Genomic DNA, 21,682 nt, shown 5'->3' on the forward strand with positions numbered 1-21,682 from the left:
GCTCCCACAAATATTCACTGTCTCAACCATTTCCACTTCTCCAAAAGCATTATTTGCTTAGAAAATCCTGTTTCCTGAGATGAAATTCTTCTGCATTCTGCCTTTTAGATCAAAGATACTTTCCTCTACCCTGCCACTATGAGAAGCTAAGTAACAGAGTAAGCTCCCTAAAATTATGCTCAATGTTTTACATCCCTAAAATGCACCTTATCTTTATAGTCTAAAAATGTTAGTACTTTCTTTTATCCAACTGCTTACTGTGATTTTTTAAATTTAAACTTAAAAGGCCAGTCCTCATATTGAGTGTCTACTCTTTTACGCATACTTTGTAATTATAAAGCATTTCATCCATTAATTCAGTATACATAGGCTGAAGGTAACTGCATGCCAGGCATTGCACAAGACTCAAAAATTGAAATATTTAATGACACACAGCCCTTACACTCCAGGAACTACATTTGCACTGATTCTACTCAACACCACGTGTTTCTAGGTTCTCTATAAATATTATTTTATGACCAAAATCTAAGACTCAAAAAACTAGCTTCCCTTTTAAATGGGATTAACTGATGGAACAACTAAAACACATCTTCACTTCATCATACTCTTTAAAAACCAATACAAATATTCTGGGCATGGTTCATTTGTATTACAAATTTCTTCCTCTACCCTGTGACTTGTCTTTCTAAAACCTTCCCAATGGTATCTTTCCATGAACTAATGAATAGAAATTCATAATTTTAATGTGGTCTAAGTATTTAAACTTTTTCTTTATGATTAATGCTTTGTGTACTATGTATGAATTATTTTTCTACTCTAAGTGCTCATATTATTTTCTAATGTAAGCTTTATTTTTTAACCTTTAATATTTAGATCTACAAACCATCTGGAATTAAGTTTTTTTATGATATAAGGCAAAGTCAATCTTTGTTTTTCTTTATGGATATCCAACTGACCTCAAATGATATATTGAAAAAATTATCCTTTACCACACTGCACTGCTGCTATGTCATCTTTGTCATATACCAAATGATCATGTGTTTTTATATATATATACACACATACACGTATATACACACACACATATAGGTATCTGCACTTTCTATGCTGTTGCACTGGTCTATTTATTTGCACTAACAATAGTACACTATACAGTGTACTACTGCCCTACAGTGTACCTACTACACTGTACTATTACTACTCTATACAAAACTACAGTATTAATTACTATAGCTTATTATAAAGTCTTGATATTTACTTAATTACGTGTCTGATTTTAATACGAATTGTAAAATCGATCTGCCTATTTCGATTTTCTAAAAAGACACTGCTGGGATTTTGATTGGGATTACGTTGACCTTAAAGATCAATTTGGGGAGAATTGACATCTTAATAATATGGGGTCTTCAAACCCATGAACACAGACTATCTCATTTAAGTTTCTTTCAATAATGGCTTCCAGTTTCATTATACTGGTCTTTCACATCTTTTTTCAGATTATTTCCTAAGTGTTTTATATTTTTTGATACTACTGTAAATGGTGGGGTTTTTTAATTCAATTTTCTGATTGTTAGTATATAGGAATAAAACGTTTTTTGTATATTGACCCGGTATCTTGCAAAATTCCTAAACTTCCTTATTAGTCCAAGTAGCTTTTCTGTAGTTTTTTTGCCTTACTGCAATAGATAGAACATCCAGTACAATGAATAGAAGTAGAGAGCAGACATCCTTTCCTTTTTCCTAATCTTAGGAAAAACGTATTAAATCTGTCACCAATAAGTATTATGTTAGCTATACATTTTTTATAGATGCCCTGATTTATCAGGTTGATAATTCCCTTCTATTGTTTGCTGGAAGTTTTTACAAAGAATAGATGTTAGATTTTTATTTAAAAAATTGTGTATCTTGAAATGATTACATGTTTTTTCTTTTTTAATCTGTTAAAATGTTGAATTATATTGATTCAATTTTGAATATTAAAGCAATATTCATTTGTGGGATGAACCCCACTTGGTCATGATAAATAATCATGTTTATGCAGTATTGGATTCAAGGTGGGGAGGAGGATGAAGGATAATCCTAGAAGTGAATCCAAATACCTTTTAGCATGAAATCCAATATTAAAATCAACATTTCATACCTGGTGTCCCACAGACAGTTTCACAAGATATTCCGTAAAGAAAAGAAAAAGTTTCCTGGTCAAAGACCCCTATGAAATAACATTTTTTATATGAATCTCTCTTGAAGAGTCATAGTGAATAGCATAGTAAAAGATCCAAGCAGGCCTGCAATTAGTAAAAGTTTCTTAAGTTTCGTTTCTTTGCTTTGCTTTCTTTGTGTGACATTTTAAAATATCCCACAGTCTGACTGATCCAAAGAAGACATTTTGAGAAATTCTGTACTAGGTTATAATAAAGTGGTTTTGCTATAGCTACTGATACGTGACAATGTCTAAGCAAATAAAACAATGAAAAAAGAAACATAAAACTCAAAGAAACTTAAAGTGTTTTACTCTAAAAATCTACCTAAAGAACTCATTTCTACAGTATCCCATAAAGAAGGTCAAGGAGACTCTGCTCAGATATAAAATTCTGAATAAATTTCTCATATTGAATGTAAACTTAAAAAGAGTGAAAAAAGCCACAAACTGTGTTTTTCCTCTGCTTTCATACAACAATCACAATAAGACTTCTGTGACCAAATGTGTAAAGGTTTCTCTCCACACATCAAGCAAATAATCAGTTCTGCAGTGGACACCAGCTGGGTTTCCTCCAATTCAATTCCAACACTATCTTCCTGGAGATAGCACCAGATCCCACAGGTTAAGGGCTCAGTCCCACAAGACCACCGCCCCTTTCCACCAGTCACAGTCCGAGCCTCTGGAACTTCTGACCAACCCACGTCAAGTTGGGGTTCCCCTGACCCCCTCTCTGGGTTTGATTTATTTGCCAGAGCGGCTCACAGACCTCAGGAGGGGAAATACGTTTACCAGTCCATTATAAAGAATATTACAAAGCATAAGGATAGAGAGATGCATGGGGCAAGTATGAGGGAAGGGGTGCAGAGCTTCCATGCCCTCCCCAGAAACACCACACTCCAGGAACCTCCAATGTGTTCAGCTATCCAGAAGCACCCTGAACCTGGCCACTTGGGCCTTTTGTGGAGATTTCATTGGCTAGGCATGACTGACAACCATACAGAAATGTGACTGGACAAAAAAGATATGATCAAATACTAACAGACTGAGTGGGAAAACCCAGCCAGGCCTGTCTGTTCAGCTTCTTCTTGGCCTCTTTGTGCAGCATTCCTTTCCCCAGATTATGGGGCAGAATGCCTTCTGAAATGGTGTTAAGACCTACAATCATACTGAATGGGCAAAAACTGGAAGCATTCCCTTCGAAAACGGGCACAAGACAGGGATGCCCTCTCTCACCACTCCTATTCAACATAGTGTTAGAAGTTCTGGCCAGGGCAATCAGGCAGGAGAAAGAAATAAAGGGTATTTAATTAGGAAAAGAGGAAGTCAAATTGTCCCTGTTTGCAGATGACATGATTGTATATCTAGAAACCCCATTGTCTCAGCCCAAAATCTCCTTAAGCTGATAGGCAACTTCAGCAAAGTCTCAGGATACAAAATCAATGTGCAAAAATCATAAGCATTCTTATACACCAATAACAGACAAACAGAGAGTCAAATCATGAGTGAACTCCCATTCACAATTGCTTCAAAGAGAATAAAATACCTAGGAATCCAATTTACAAGGGACATGAAGGACCTCTTCAAGGAGAACTACAAACCACTGTTCAATGAAATAAAAGAGGATACAAAGAAATGGAAGAACATTCCATGCTCATAGGTAGGAAGAATCAATATCGTGAAAATGGCCATACTTCCCAAGGTAATTTATAGATTCAATGCCATCCCCATCAAGCTACCAATGACTTTCTTCACAGAATTGGAAGAAACTACTTTAAAGTTCACATGGAACCAAAAAAGAGCCCACATCGCCAAGTCAATCCTGAGCCAAAAGAACAAAACTGGAGGCATCACGCTACCTGACTTCAAACTATACTACAAGGCTACAGTAACCAAAACAGCATGGTACTGGTACCAAAACAGAGATATAGACCAATGGAACAGAACAGAGCCCTCAGAAATAATGCTGCATATCTACAACCATCTGATCTTTGAAAACCTGACAAAAACAAGAAATGGGGAAACAATTCCCTATTTAATAAATGGTGCTGGGAAAACTGGCTAGCAGTAGGTAGAAAGCTGCAACTGGATCCTTTCCTTACACCTTATACAAAAATTAATTCAAGATGGATTAAAGACTTAAATGTTAGACCTGAAACCATAAAAACCCTAGAAGAAAACCTAGGCAATACCATTCAGGACATAGGCATGGGCAAGGACTTCATGTCTAAAACACCAAAAGCAATGGCAACAAAAGCCAAAATTGACAAATGGGATCTAATTCAACTAAAGAGCTTCTGCACAGCAAAAGAAACTACCATCAGAGTGAACAGGCAGCCTACAGAATGGGAGAAAATTTTTGCAATATACTCATCTGACAAAGGGCTAATATCCAGAATCTACAATGAACTCAAACAAATTTACAAGAAAAAAACAAACAACCCCATCAAAAGTGGGCGAAGGATATGAACAGACACTTCTCAAAAGAAGACATTTATGCAGCCAAAAAACACATGAAAAAATGCTCACCATCACTGGCCATCAGAGAAATGCAAATCAAAACCACTATGAGATACCATCTCATACCAGTTAGAATGGCAACCATAAGAAAGGAAACAACAGGTGCTGGAGAGGACGTGGAGAAATAGGAACACTTTTACACTGTTGGTGGGACTGTAAACTAGTTCAACCTTTGTGGAAGTCAGTGTGGCGATTCCTCAGGGATCTAGAACTAGAAATGCCATTTGACCCAGCCATCCCATTACTGGGTATATACCCAAAGGATTATAAATCATGCTGCTATGAAGACACATGCACACGTATGTTTATAGCGGCACTATTCACAATAGCAAAGACTTGGAACCAACCCAAATGCCCAACAATGATAGACTGGATTAAGAAAATGTGGCACATATACACCATGAAATACTATGCAGCCATAAAAAAGGATGAGTTCATGTCCTTTGTAGGGACACAGATGAAGCTGGAAACCATCATTCTCAGCAAACTATTGCAAGGACAAAAAACCAAACACCACATGTTCTCACTCATAGGTGGGAATTGAACAATGAGAACACATGGACACAGGAAGGGGAACATCACACACTGGGGCCTGTTGTGGGGTCGGGGGAGGGGTGGAGGAATAGCATTAGGAGATATACCTAATGTTAAATGACAAGTTAATGGGTGCAGCACACCAACATGGCACATGTATACATATGTAACTAACCTGCACGTTGTGTATATGTACCCTAAAACTTAAAGTATAATAAAAAAAAAAGATCTACAATCAGACAAAGCAGGTCAGAGAATTTCTTTATGGCCATCTCCAAGACAGAAAGGTAGGGGAAGACTCCTGCCTTCAGGAGAGAAAGAAGGAGGTGAAAGGGCAGGAGAAGGTCACAGAGAGAGACTGTTTTCTGAGGACTCCTTCTGAGCCCTGAGGCACCCCAATATTAGAACAAAAGGCTATAACAAGCATTATGGGAGTTATGAGGCAGGAACTGTGGATGAAAACATATACATATTACAGTAAGTACGATGAATAAAAATTATTTGCATAATATATTTAACATAATTCCATGTGTAAGTGGGTTTTTCTTTTTTTTTTTTTGAGACACAATATCGCTGTGTCGCCCAGGCTGGAATGCAGCGGTGTGATCTCGGCTCACTGCAACCTCTGCCTCCTGGGTTCAAGTGATTCTCCTGCCTCAACCTCTTGAGTAGCTAGGATTACAGGTGTGTGCCACCACACCCAGCTAAATTTTGTATTTTTAGTAGAGATAGGGTTTTACCATGTTGGTCAGGCTGGTCTGGAACTCCTGACCTCAGGTGATCCACCCGCCTTGGCCTCCCAAAGTGCTGGGATTACAGGGGTGAGCCATCACGCCCAGACTTCAGTGGGTTCTTAATGTTATTGTAGAATATGTCAGTGTTTACATATTGATTTAACACCATTACTTATCATGCCCTCGGAACACCAAATAGTTTATCTCGTACCACTAATCCTTTCATAAATGAAAGAAAAATATATTTTAATATATAAAATATTTTAATATGTATTCAATCTTCCAGATTGTAAGTTCCATGTTTCAGGGACACATTTGTGTCATCCACAGCTGTATCACCAGTGCTTACGTCAATACCTGGTACAAAATAGGTGGCTGAAGGAATATTTATTTAATGAATGAATGCATGTACGCATGTCAAGAAAAATCAAGTAATTATTGCTACAAATTAAGTGTAAAATCAATGATGAAAAAACTATCATCACATTCAACAAATCTGGCAACCAATCTTCGAGCAAAACAAAAAACAAAACAAACAAACAAAAAAAAACAAAAAAAAACTCCCCAAAGAAGGTGCTGCCTGAATTGGGCTTTAAATAATGAATAGGAAAAGATGAGCTAGGGAAGAGAGGAATTCTGAGAAGAGGAAAGAACACATCAAAACAGTAAAAAGTATAGTACACACCACTTTATAAGTAATTTCAAACTAAAGTTGGTGAGTTGTGGGAGACGGTGGGTGGGGAGTTAGTAGCAAAAGATTAATCTACAAATAGACAAGTGTCAGTTCATGGAAAAAAATTATGATATCCATTTGACATGAGAGAGGTATTGTTAGGTTTTAAGTAGCTGAGAGAGAGAGAAGTTCACTATCTTTGAAAGACAATCTTTTTAGCAATAGGACAGAGGGGCACAACCACAAGCAAGAAAGCCAGTTAATAGGCTACTGCACCAATACAGACAAGAGATGACAAGAGCCATCATGAGGGTCCTCTTACTCATCCCCCACCAGCTTTCAACACAACTAACCCACTTTCCTGAAGTGTTCCATTGTCCTGGTTCCTCTCCTAGCTATTCTAAGTTCCCTTTTCTATTTAACTTATATATATGCTGGAGTGCTCCAAGACCTGAATTTTTTTTTTGTAACCTACACGCTTCTCAAGTCATCCAGAATAATGTCCTTTAAATTTTTTTATAATTTTTTAATTTTTATTTTTTGTAGAGATGGGGTCTCACTATGTGGCCCAGGCTAGTCTTGTACTCCTAGGCTCAAGTGATCCTCCCACCTCAGCCTCCCAAAGTGCTGAGATTTCAGGCATGAGCCACCGTATCTGGCCAGGATCATGGCCTTGACTACTACTGTTATATGATTACTCTGAAATTTGTATCTTCACTGCAGGTATCTATCCTGAGCTCTGAACTATAAACGCCTATATCCAACTGTCCACTTGGTGTTTCCACCAGAATAAAGCATTCCACCTCTCATGCACTACAAAACTTACTTTTCCTCCAATCTTTTTTTTATTTCTACATGTATCACCATCTACTTAATTGACCCAGTTCCACAATTCTCAAACTTTTAGGTCTCCACATTTCTTTACCTGAGGTCTCTAAAAGGCCTTTTGTTTATGTGGGTTATATCCAACTATATTCTCCATCTCCATTTTGGAAATTAAAACTCAGAAATTTTAAAAATACATACTAATTTATTTACCAATAACATAAGCCCATTTTATATATATATATAAAATAAATAGCTACATTTTCCAAAAATTAGTTAGAAAGGAAGCATTGTTTTACATTTTGCAAACTTAATGTCTATCCTCATAGAAAATGTTTCTGCATTCAATCTGTTGAGACACATTGTTTTGGTTGAAGTACAGACGTATGTTGCTCAACGAAGAGGACATGTGCTGAGAAATATATTCTTAGTTGATTTTGTCATTGTATGAACATCATGGAGTGTACTTCCACAAACCTAGATGGTATAGCCTACTACACACCTACACCATATGGTATAACCTATTGCTCTTAGGCTACAAACCTGTATAGCATGTTATTATACTGAATACTATGGACAACTCGAACACAGTGGTATCTTTGTATCTAAACATGGAAAAGGTAATGCATTGCACTACAAACATTATAATACCTATGATATCACTAGGCAATAGGAATTTTTCATCTTCATTATAATCTTAAGAAACCATAAGTTTTATATGCAGTCCATAAAGCATCACTATGTGGCACATGGCTATATATTAAAAAATCTGTCCTTCCACAAATGTATAGGTGAAAAAAAGAGAAGTATTTCAATAACCATTTCATATCACTGTATTCTTCTTTCATACTATACCAAATTTGACAGGTGGCAGGTTCCCAAACTGCAGTGTGCAGACTCAAATTATTTCAATGAGCCTTCATACTCTTAAAATCCAATGGTCTATCTTGCCCTTTGCAAAGATCTTTATTCTACAAGATTTTTACATTGGTCATCTGAAAATTTTTAGTCCACTGAGTTATTTAGATCTTCTAAATGTTGGCTATTTCATTATACCATTAAAAAAATCACATTAATCAACATCACCACTAATCTCATCCAAAAAGTCTTTAAATACCAAGAAGATGTCAAGGTCATACTGATGAATACAGGTTTCCCAAAACTCTAATTTTTACTTTAAAAGTTCAAATATCATTAACAACAAGTAATGTCAGTTGTTTTCCTTTAAAGGACAGGCAGTTTGTTTTCCTAAAAATATCTATGAAATGCCTGTCTGAATATTGTCTTGCTTTCAAGTAAACATGGTGTTCCATGAAAACGGTAGCTACTCACCTTGCTGCACAACTGCGGAAATGCTTTTCCTTGAGACAACTTTGATTTGCTGCAGTAGAACTTTAAGCATACTTCCCATTTCACACATCATATTAAAAGACATATACTCAAAAGTTGACATTTGATAAGAATAATACTCTTTTACCACTTCATCAAGGACATTTTAAAATGAAACTTGCTCCCTACATCCAACACAGCAGTATGCATCATTTGTTCTACTTCCAAAATATATCTGAAATTTGTTCATGTTCCTCCATTACCACTACTACTACCCTACAAGTTATCATCATGTCTCCACCTGGGACTACCATAATAGCCTACTAATTGATCTCTCTTTTTCTACCATTCTCTCCAAAGTGATATTTTGAAAACATAAATCAAATTATAACACTCTCATTGTTCTTAGAATAAAATTCAAACTCCTTTCTGAAACACAGTAGAATTCTGTAAGTAATCTCCTGCCTGCCTCTCCCACATTTCCAGCCCAGTCTCTCTCAATGAATGCCTTCCATCAGCACTGAACTCCTTTCTGTTCTTGAAACCTGTGAAATCCTTTCTGGCATCAGGCCTTTGTATTTGCTATCCTCTAGGCCCAGAATTCCCGAATGGCTGGTTCAAAATCAGCTCTACCCTAACTGCCCTCGCCAAAGTAGTGTGCGGCCCCCATCCACCCCCGCCCCCCGCTTGATTCTTATCTTCACTCTTTAGTTTCTGCACAGCAATTATAACAATTTGTAATAGTCTTATTATTTACTTTTTTATTGTGTTTATCTCCTCTGCTATAAGTAGCAGAGGGCGAGACTGTCATTTTGTTCCCTGCTGTATTCATCAGCAAGTACCTGGCATATAATGGACACTCGATAAACATCGTTGAATGAATAAAACATGAAAGGAAATGGAGAATAGAGGATCGATGTTAGCATTGCTTGTTTTGACTTTTAGGACTTGTGACTGATTAGATATGGTGGGTGATGGAAAATGGAAGTTAAAAATGGTTCCACGATTTTAGCTTGGGGGAAACAGCACGTGGTGGTACCACCGTCGAAAGTAGGTAATAGAGGGGAAATAAAAACAGGGCAGGTGTCAGGAAGGACAAAGTACAGAATGAGATTCACACAGAAAAACCTAACTGTAAATTATTAGGAGAAAAACCATACAGAACAGTTTTATAATATTCAAATTTCTTTGGGGGAAGGGGAGTTCAATATATTGTCTTGAAAATCTCAAACCAATTAGTTGTTTATCACCTAAAGCTTTTTAATGTGATTGAAAAAAGTTCTCTTAAGCATATTATGGTAACTCCAAATCTTTTAAGTACTACAAATATTTTCACATATATCCAGAAACCTAATACACATTAAAGTAAAACAATCTTCTTACCCTATTATTGCATATGGTCACATATTTTATGGAAAATAAAAGAACAAAATTAGGAATCTGAATATCAGACACAAGCGCTAATTAAATGACAAAACCATTTAGTTTTAAGACATCAGATCTGCTTGCCAGTGGACTGAATTTTCATAATTCATATGACCCTGATAAGAAAACTATTAAACAAAGTACAATATACTGTATATATTACAAATGATACAGTTCTCAACGACACTATACTAGATAACATTATACTAGATAACTATCTTCATTTAAAAACTGAAATAACATTATAACACAGTTCCCTAAATGAAAATAATGCCTTTCCTAGTTCCCATATTTAATAAGTTAATTTTTCTAAAGCTAAAATCCTAAGATAATTATCAGCAAATTAAATCATGCTTACACTTTTCCCTAATATCATTTGAATTGAAAAACTACAGCTAACATATTTACCTTAGCTAAAATCTTAATCAAAATAAGAAGCTTTAATCTACATCTGTAGACATCTTCAGTGCATTTAATCTTTGAAAATTTATTTTGCAGAAATTGACCTAAAATAAACCAATATACATTTCAAAACATTAATCTGATTCTTGGCCAATTATATAGTATTAAAACGTGTAATATAAAAGTTTTTTTAATGAGGCTTAAAAATATGTTTTTTAAGAAAAATCACTGGTGCATTTTACCTGTGATCATAATTTTTGTCAAAAAAACTTTATAACTGGTCTTTAGGCAGAAAAAAATTAATTATATTAAAGAATGTTAAACCAAAGAAAAATACTTCATTCTATATATACTTAATGAAGAAAGATTTAAAGACTGGTCAATCTCATAATCTTTCAAACTCAACTTTTAATTTAAAATGTAACGTAAATCCAATTTAACCAAGAATATCCATAGATTCTAGTTGTTCAAATGGACTTCCTCTTTATGTTTCCAAAGATTATTTAAATAGACTTCCTCTGTATGCTTCCAAGTAATAATTCCATGATGCTATCAAAGTTTCCCTAAAATGAATTATTGACACAGTATGAAATCTTAAATATCAAAATATGTGCTTACCAATTTGAAGAGAGATTTCAAATAGAGCTTCAGAAGTTTTTAGTTTTGATTTTTTTCAGAATTCTAGAGTTGAAGCATATTCATCCAAGCTTATTAATAGTTTCCTTTTCCTGAAATAAAGTGTCTTTTCAATCTTCAAGGTTATTCAAAAACTCTTCAATATTCCTTCTAGTTATATGTACCATTTAAATATTCTGAGAATATTAATAAGACATTTCATTGATTACAACTACAGCTCATAAATAACAAAAAAAGAGGATCAATCATATTTAAGTAGCAACACTATTCCCATCCAAAGGAAAATTATTGACTGAGCTGTATGTACATGTGATACCTAAAAAATGAAAGGGTATCATGGAAACTTGATGGTGACTGATACTTGGCAGAGTCTGAACACTCAAATCCAGAACTAATATTTTTCTTGGCCCCAAGTCACCATTCAGCAGGAATATTCCTGACCTCACTCTCCTGCCTCCATTTAACTGAGTCATCCAGTACTTCCCATAATCAAGCAAGTGACATGTCGATATCAGACAATGCAAAAAAATAAGTGCTTAGAGTTGATAGTTCATTCTTAACATTTCTGTGTTATGATGAATGAGTTTTTAAGAACTACTAGGATAACTATCAGATCTTTGAAAAGAACGATGAATGTTTCTAGTATCCCAGTCTCAACATTTATAGTTAAACACATTAAACTAACCTAATACCAATCTTGGTGTTTAAATCCCTTCTCCATTTAAAGGAATTAGGGCTCTTTGGAGAGATGATTGGTTCTAGGACTCAGGCTGAGAAAGAACAAGCTGAGTCTGAAACATTTTGTTGTGCCAAAGACAAGGTAGTATTCAAAGAACAATGTGGACATGTCAAAAAGACATAAAAGCCAGCTTGAATGGGTTCCCATCGGCCACATTTGGTACAATTTGAGAGTAACAAATTATAATCCATTGAATAAAGTAAGAACCTATGAGTTAATAACAATATAAATTAATAAATAGTGAAAAGGGGGAACCTACTTCTTACAAAAGAATGCCACCTAATAAAGCAAGAACAATGGGATTTAAAAATCAATATTTGCCAGGCATCACAGAAATAACTGATTCAGGCAAGAATCATCAATGGATGATTAGTGCAGCAAAGTTTTTACAGAGTCTCATAGTATTTCCCACCCCACCCCCCGCCCCAAAAAAGCACATATTAATTACAAAGGGAAAAAGAGTGATTTCATAGTAGAGAGCCTGGCAGACATCACATTAGCCAAATAATCAAAAGTTAACATCACCAGTAATGGGACATGCAGATATGTGCCTCCAAATACAATGCACTTAGCAGAAAACATCACCTCTGTGATATTCCTGCCAAAAATATAAACCCTGAATTGCTTCAACTTATTTTAATCGACAAATAAAAATTCTATATACTTATTTTATACAATAATGATGTTTTAAAATGTGTGTACAGTGGTGAAGTCTAGGATTTTAATGCACCTGTCACTGGAATAGTATATACTGTACCCAAAAAGTAGTTTTTCATCCCTCACATCCCTCCCACCCTTCCCCATTCTGAGTCTCCAATGTCCATTAACTCACACTGTATGCCTTTGTGTACCCATAGTTTAGCTCCCAATTATAAGTAAGAACATGCAGTATTTGGTTTTTGATTCCTCATTTACTTCATTTAGAATAATGCCCTCCAATTCCATCCAAGTTGTTGCAGAAGACATTATTTCATTCGTTTTACAGCTTAGTAGTATTCTACACACACACATATATATATACACACACAAACCTACACACATATATATATACACATATTTTAATATATTAATTATATATAAAAATAGAAAATTATAAACATTTTTATGTAAAATATACATAAATTTAATAGATATATATAAAACATATATACACACACACCAATATTTTCTTTATCCATTCATCAGTTGAGGGGTACTTAGGTTGATTCCATTTCTTTGCAATTATAAATTGTGCTGTAATAAACATACACGTGCAAGCATTTCTTTGATACAGTGACTTCTTTTTCTTTGGGTAGACACCCATCAGTGGAATTACTAGATCAAATAGTGGATTAACTTTGAGTTCTTTGAAATATTTCCATATTGTTTTCCACAGAGGTGGTACTACTTTACATTCCCACCAGCAGTGTGTAAGTGTTCCTCTTTCACCATATCCATGCCAGAATCTATGGCTTTTTGACTTTTTAAATAAGGGCCATTCTGGCTGGGGTAAGGTGGTATCTCATTGTGGTTTTAATTTGTATTTTCCTGATGATAAGTGATGTTGAGCATTTTTTTCATATTTGTTGGCCACTTGTATATCTTCTTTTGAGAAATGTCTATTCATGCTTTTTTTTTTGCCAATCTTTTAATTGGATTTTTTTCTTGCTGATTTATTTGTATATTCCGCATATCAGTCCTTTGTTGGGTTCATAATTTGCAAATATTTTCTCCCATTCTACAGGTTGTCTATTCTGATGATTATTTCTTTTGCTGTGTAGAAGCTTTTTAATTTAATTTGGTCCCATTTATTTATTTTTGGTCTTGTTGCATTTGTTTTTGGAGTCTTTATCATAAATTCTTTGCCTAGATCAATGTCCAGAAGAGTTTTTCTTAGGTTTTCTTCTAGAATTTTTATAGTTTCAGGTCTTGGATTTAAATCTTTAATCCATTTTGAGTTAACTTTTGTAATATAGTGAGAGAAAGGGATCCAGTTTCATTCTTCTACATGTGGCTATCCAATTTTCCCAGCGCCATTTATCAAATAGGGTGTCTATTTCCCAATTTATGTTTTTGTATTCTTTGTCGAAGATCAGTTAGTTTTAAGTGTCTGTCTTTATTTCGAGGTTCTCTATTCTGTTCCATTAGTCTTTGCATCTACTTTTATACTAGTACCATGCAGTTTGGATTACTACAGCCTTGTAGTATGATTTGAAGTCAGGTAATGTAATGCTTCCAGACTTATGCTTTTTGCTTAGGATTGTTTTAGCAATTTGGGCTTTTTGGTTCCATATAAATTTGAGGATTATTTTTCCTAATTCTGTGAAAATGATATTGGTATTTTCATAGGAATTTCATAGGATTGCTTTGGGCAGTATGGTCATTTTCACAATATTGATTCTTTCAATCCCTGAGCATGGGATGTATTTCCATTTGTTTTATTTATTTCAGCAGTGTTTTGCAGTTCTCCTTGTAGAGATCTTTCACCTACTTGGTTAAGTATATTCCTAGGCTTGGGGCTTTTTTTTTTTTTTTTTTTTTTGTAGCTATTGTAAAAACGGATTGTGTTCTTGATTTGATTATTAACCTGTTCATTGTTGGTGTATAGCAGTGTTACTGATTTCTGTACATTGATTTTGTAACCTGATACTTAATTCATTTACTAGATCTAGGAGTGTTTTGGAGGAGTCTTTAGGGTTTTCTAGGTATAAGATCATATAATCAGCATACAGAGATAGTTTGGCTTCCTCTTTTCCAATTTGGATGTCCTTTATTTCCGTCTCTTGCCTGATAGCTCAGGCTAAGTCTTCAAGTACTATGTTGAATAGAAATGGTGAAAGTAGGCATTCCTATCTTGTTCCAGTTCTTAGGGGGAATGCTTTTAACTCTGTCCCATTCAATATGATGTTGGCTGTGGGTTTGTCATATATGGTTTTTATTATTTTGAGGTATGTTTCTTTATGCCTAGTTTGTTGAGGGTTTTTATCATAAGGAGATGCTGGCTTTTATCAAATGCTTTTTCTGCATCTACTGAGATGATTATATGGTTTTGTTTTCAATTCTGTTCATGTGATCAATCACATTTATTGACTTGCACGTGTTGAACCATCCCTGCAACCCACTTGATCATGGTGAATTTTTATTTCTTTTGATGTGCTGTTGAGTTTGGTTTGCTAACACTCTGTTGAGGATTTTTGCATCTGTGTTTTACAGATACTTGTCCGCAGTTTACTTTTTCAGTTATGTCCTTTCCTGGCTTTGATATCAGGGTGATACTAGCTTCATAAAATGAGTTCAGGAGGATTCCCTCCTTCTCAATATTTAGAAATAGTTTCAGTACACTCGTACTAATTCTTCCTTGAATGTCTGGTAGAATTCGGCTGTGAATCTATGTGGCCCTGGGCTTATTTTTCTTGGCAGTTGTTTTTGGTTTCTTAATGACTGATTCTATCTCACTGCTTGTGATTGGTCTGTTCAGAATTTCTGTTTCTTCCTGATTCAATCTAGAAGGGTTGTCTTTTTCTAGGAAATTATCAATTTCCTCTATGTTTTCTAGTTTGTGCATATAAAGGTGTTCATAGTAATGTCAAATGATCTTTTGTATTTCTGTGATATTGATTGTAATTGTCTCCAGTTTCACTTTTAATTGAGCTTATTTGGATCTTCTCTCTTCTTTTCTTGGTTAATCTAGCTAGTGGCCTATCGATTTTGTTTATCTTTTCAAATAACCAGCTTTTTGTTTCACTGATCTTTTGTACTTTTGCTTGTTTGTTTGTTCCAATTTCATTTAGTTCTGCCCTGATCTTCGTTACTTCTTTTCCTCTGCTAGCTTGGGTTTGGTTTGTTCTTGTTTCTCTAAGAAGAAGGTGTGACATTGGGTTGCCAATTTGTGATCTTTCAGACTTTTTGATATAGATATTTAGCACTATAAAGTTTCCTCTTAACACTGTCTTTGCTGTATCCTAGAGATTTTGATAACTTGTGCCACTGTTATCATTCATTTTGAAAAATTTTTAAATTTCCATCTTGATCTCATGGTTAACCCAAAAATCATTCAGAAGCAGATTGTTTAATTTCCATGTATTTATACAGTTTTGATGGTTCCCTCTGGAATTGATTTCTAGTTTTATTTTGCTGTGGTCTGAGAATATAATTGATGTGATTTCTATTTTATAAATTTATTGAGACTCATTTTGTGGCCTATCATATGGTCTAACTTGGAGAATGTGTTATACCTTGTGCTGATGAGAAAAATGTATATTCTGCAGTTTTGGGGTAGAATGTTCCGTGAATATCTATTAGGTTTATTTGTTTATGGTGCAGGTTCATTTGTTCTAGAGCACAGTTGAAGTCCAGTGTTTCTTTGTTAAATTTCTGCTTCAGTGATCTGTCTAGCACTGTCAGTGGAGTGTTAAAGTCCCAACTACTGTTGTGTTGCTATCTCTTTTCTTTAATCTAGTGGTATTGCTTTATGAATCTGGGTACTCCAGAGTTGGGCACATATATGTTTAGGATTGTTATATCTTCTTGTTGAATTGATCCCTTCTGTCATCCTATAATGATGTTTTTTTTTATTTTTTTACTGGTACTGCTTTAAAGACAGTTTTATCTGATATAAGAATAACTATTCCTGCTCACTTTTAGTTTCCATTTGCATTAAATATCTTTTTCCACGCCTTTACCTTAAGTCCATAAGAATCCTCATGTGTTAGGTGTGTCTCCTGAAATCAATACTTATTTGGCTTTTGATATTTTATCCATTCTGCCAATCTGTATCTTTTAGTTAAGAGGTGTCCAATCTTTTGGCTTACTTAGGCCACAACAGAAGAAGAAGAATTGTCTTGGGCCACACATAAACTAATGATAGCTGATGAGCAAAATAAAAATAAATAAAATAAAAATGCAAAAATATCTTATAATGTTTTAAGGAAGTTTAAGAATTTGTGATGGGCTGCATTCAAAGATATCCTAGGCAACATGTAGTGCATGGGATGTGGATTGGACAAGCTTGTTTTATGTGGAGCATTTAAACCATTTACATTCAATATAAATATTGAGATGTGAGGTACTGTTCCAGTCATCATGTTGTTACCTAGTGACTTTGTTCTCTTCATTTTGTTATTGTTTTATAAACCTTGTGAACTTTATGCTTTCAGGGGTTTCCATTCTCATGCATATCAACCTTTTGTTTCAAGATTTAGAATTCCTTTTAGAATTTCTTGTATGGCTGGTCTAGTATTGACAAATTCCTTCAGCATTTGTGTGTCTGAGAAAGACTTTCTCCTTCATTTATAAAAACTAGTTTTGCTCAATACAAAATTCTTGGCTGTCAGTTATTCTTTTTAAGGAGACTAAAGATAGGAACCCAATCCCTTCTGACCTATAAGGTTTCTGCTGAGAACTCTGCTGTTCATCTAATACGGTTTCCATTGTAGGTTACCTGATGCTTTTGTCTTACCATTATTAGAATTCTTTTTTTCACATTGACTTTAGGTAGCCTAATGACTATATGCCTTGATGATATTCTTCTTGTAATAAGTCTCCCAGGAGTTATTTGGGCTTCTTGTATTTAGATTTCTAAATATCTAATAAAGCCGGAGAAGTTTTCCTCAAATATTCCCTCAAACAGGTTTTCCAAACTTTGTTTTTTCTTCTCCTTCAGAAATAACTATAATTCTTAGGTTTGGCCATTTTATATAATCCCATACTTCTTGGAGACTTTGTTCATTCCTTTTGATTCTTTGTCCTTTATTTTTGTCTGACTGGGTTAATTTGAAAGCCTTGCTTCAAGCTCTGAAATTCTTTCCTCTACTTGATCTAGTCTATTGTTAAAACTTTCCATTGCATTTTGTAGTTCCCTAAATGTGTCTTTCTTTTCCAGAAGTTCTGATTGATTTTTCATTAAAATATCCATCTCTTTAGAACATTTTTCATCCATATCCAGAATAGTTTTTAAAACTTATGTTGGTTTGCATCTCTCTCTTGTATCTCCTTGAGTAACTTAATAATCAACCTTTTGAATTCTTTGCCTGGTATTTCGAAGATCTCATCTTGATTTGGATCCACTGCTGGAAAGTTACTGTGATCTTTTAGGGGTGTTATAGAACCCTATTTTTTCATATTGCCAGAATTATTTTTCAGGTTCCTTCTCATCTGGGTAAACTATTTTTACTAATTATTTTTGTATTTATTTTTTATTCAACTGGGTTTTATTTCCCCCTTGAGGATGTGACTTTATTGTCATCTAGCTTCAGCTCTGGGGGCTTTCAGTGGCAAAGACTGTGTGAATTCCTTGGTTACAGAGAATCTTTGTGCAAGATGCTGGCTTTCTCAGATGGTGGTTGTAGTAGCAATGTGCCGGGTATATGAGCAGATTCACTGACTCCTGTGGGGCCGGAATAGCAGAGGTCTCATGAAGCCTATTTCAGTCCCCAGTGATGTGCACTTTTTAAATTTTTTTCTCCAATATTTTATACACTGGGTTGAACAGTTCAGGCTTCAGGCTAGTAGGACATGCCCATGGGTAAAACTGCCTGTAGCTAAAGCCAGTGATAAATGCAATATCCCAATGGTGGGCAGAGGTCCCACCCTTGACAGAGGTGGCTCGGGAAGTGCTCAGTGAAATCCACTGACATCTTTCAAGGGGAAAGAAGGAAGGCACCACAGCCGTCCTTCCAGGCCAGCAGGAAAGCGACCCACCTCCCAGTAACACTCCTAACCCAGTGTTCTGGCTATTGAGATCAGACAGGCACCTCTTTTCATCTGCAGGAATGCTGATGTTCCATGTAGAGAGGGGTTGTGACTCTATCTCTCATACAAGCCTGAACGAGGACAGTGCTCCTCCTCTGAGGATAGAGTAACCCTGAAGTGTTCCAGGAAGGCTGTCCACAGATGCACCTACGCTGAGCTCCTGTGGGAGAAGCCCCAGCTGTTTCTGCAGTGGTAGGCAAAGGGGAGAACAAGCCCCCTTCTCCAAGACCCTTCACAAGCACAAGGGCTTCCTGACTGTTGGGGTAGAGCTGCAGACTTTCCCCACTGAGCCCAGCACTGCATCTGTGCCTCTGCTGAAACTTTCCACTAGTGTAAAGTTCAGAGGCTCAAGGCCTGCAATCTGGTTTCTTTTGTCCCACACGGTGCTCCCTTAATGTGGTACACTCCCCCTTCCCTGAAGATTAACAGTTCCTAAAGGCCAGACTACTGTGAATCCTTCTGTGACTCTCGGTCAAGTGATGCTGTCCCACTCCAGATTGGTGCTGTGGAATGTCTGCAAGGAATCCAGAGGTGTGACCTGTGCTCTAGTCTCCCAGCAGTGGGTACCACACCAGCTCTGATGGGGGTGGGCGGGAAGATGTAGATACTGAGATTTCCTTGGTTAGAAAGAGCCTTAGTGTGTTGGCTTTGTCAAATACCAGCTGTAACAGTAAGGTATTGGGCAAGTGGAGAGACTCAAGATCTCCTGGTTAGCCAGAATGACTCAGGCAATGATGATAGCTGAGGTCATGCAAATGTTTTCTTCTTCCTAAGTGCTGTGTTTTTTGTGCCTGCAGATGTTGAAATGGACTGTGCTGGTTGGCCTCCAGCCGGGAGGTGGCACTTGCAAAAGAGGATCAGCCGTAGTGGTAACAGCAGATTTTCTGCTTGCCTTATGTTGGGGTGGTACTCTGGTATTTCAGGCAATGGGCTGGGCCATGGAGCTCCCAAATGTCCCTGTCCATTGTGTTACCCTACAAGGGCAGATAGAGGAGCAAAACCAGGTGTGGGCTGGGTCAGGCAAGTCCATGCTCTGGCTCCCCACGTGCAGGCACAAGCAGTGGCCCCAGTGGGGATCAGAGGGCAGTTCCCTGGCTGCTGGCGGGGTAATGTTTAAGGCAGGAGTGCAGCTGCCTCTACTGCACAAAAGAATCCCCATTGGGAGTGGGGATTAGCAGGCGGCAGTAAGTCCCACTCTGCTCCCAGGTACGTGGCAAGGCAGGTCTCACACCCGCAGTGTTTTGCTAACAGCGGCTAGCTGAATTCCAGGCAGCCTGTGCTCAGAACACAAAACTGCCCCCAGGCCATATGCCCTTTGGCTTTCAGGCGATGACTCTCCTGGTCCAACACCTGTGACACAGGGGCATCCAGCTCCTGCACCTGTGGCTACAGCACACCTTTTGTTTGCTCATCGGTTACAGCCAATGAGGTTCATCCCTACACAAATCTCAGTTGGGAGCTTCTCTCAACCTGTGACCGGAGCCTGAGTTAGCTGGCTGACTTCCGTGAGGTCCCCTGTGAGACAGGATCAGGAATGGCTTCGCTCCCATCCCACTGGAGTCTGGGAATGCACGCAAGACACATCTGAATGCCTTTCCTTCTCATAGACTTCCCATTGCTCAGTTCATCAGCTCCAGGACTGGGTAGGGTTAAGGCCTTCCCCTATGGCCTGGATTGTCCCAGTCCCCTGCGGGAGTGTGTGTCACAGTCTGAAGACAGTTTTCCATTCAGTTCATGGTGCTACTGTCCACTGCGTCTTTCAAAAGATCTGTGGTTTCTTTCAGTTTTTCTGTTAAGTTCCGGTGTTGCTTCTTGGAAAAAAGTTCACAGCATGAACCTTTACACACAGTTTTGTCTTTCGAAGTGGAAAAGGCATGCTAACGATGCCTCCAGTCCGCCATCTTGCCAAAAAAAAAACCTGCATTTTTTTTCCATTAGAACTATATTATTAACACCAGAAAATAGAACATTTTTCAAATTCTTCAATCACTGTTCTAATTCAATAACCTATTATTTTTTATACTTTCTTCAATCTTATGCTAAAATTGTCTCCTAAAAATATTATTTATGCTACTTTGGATACTATAAATCCCTATAAATATTAAAACACCTCAAAATAATGAAAAGTAAGCACATGTGTACACACACATCACAAATCAGAATGACCCATTAGGAATGGCCTGAGATCTCACAAAGATTTAAAACTATGTAATCTGTGAGTGTAATCAATGGAAAAGAGAATTGTGTATAGGGTTTTCATATTTCATTCTTTTGTAACAATGATAACTGTAGTATCATCTGATACATAATTTCCTATAATAATAAGGTTCTGGAATCTGTTTCCTGCCACTCATTGCTAAAAGCTTTTTTAAAGTATTCTCAACAAAGAAATAAGTTAAAAATGATAATCCAAATATAAAATAATAAAACCACAGAACTGGAAAAGAATTAGAAGACCTAATCCTACTTTAATGTTAACCCCATAGTTCTCTTCATAAAGCAGAGTAATTTTGTCTTAACTTTATTAACAACCTAATAGACACAAAGAAATACATATTGGAAATAACCATAAAGCATGTTGAATATCACGAATAAAGAAATACAAATTGAAGGGACAATGACATATAATACAGTTGATAGCCTATCAAAATAATAAATATTATACAAAGTATATATAATGCTTACATAGGTATATGACCTTTCTAGAAAAAATGATAATATCAAGATTTTTTCATATACTTTTACTCAGTACTCTTACTCCCAAAATTCTCTTCTAAAAAAATTAATCAGTGACTAAATTTGGGATTACATATAAGAAGGTACATATTTAAAAAGCATTTATCGTTTTTAAAAACTGGAAACAAAGTATAAGTCTAACAATATGAGAATGGCCAAATAAATTACAGCAAATACATAAAATAGAACACTAGATTGAAAAT

The 21,682-nt window shown here is 36.2% G+C and overlaps 1 protein-coding gene across 4 annotated transcripts in view; it reads right to left on the bottom strand.

The window, feature by feature from the left end:
- NEK7 (NIMA related kinase 7) overlaps window positions 1-21,682 on the bottom strand; it is a 165,356-nt gene that overhangs the window by 89,923 nt on the left and 53,751 nt on the right. For 2 of the 4 annotated variants that reach the window (XM_055110070.2, XM_063597984.1), the window contains exon 2: window positions 11,258-11,367. The exons of the other annotated variants lie outside the window; for them this stretch is intronic. The gene's annotated coding sequence lies outside the window, so the exon portion shown is untranslated. The remainder of the gene's footprint in view (window positions 1-11,257; window positions 11,368-21,682) is intronic. 4 annotated transcript variants of the gene reach the window in all.

Source organism: Pan paniscus, chromosome 1 (assembly GCF_029289425.2).
Source record: "Pan paniscus chromosome 1, NHGRI_mPanPan1-v2.0_pri, whole genome shotgun sequence".
NCBI classification, from domain to species: Eukaryota; Metazoa; Chordata; class Mammalia; order Primates; family Hominidae; genus Pan; species Pan paniscus.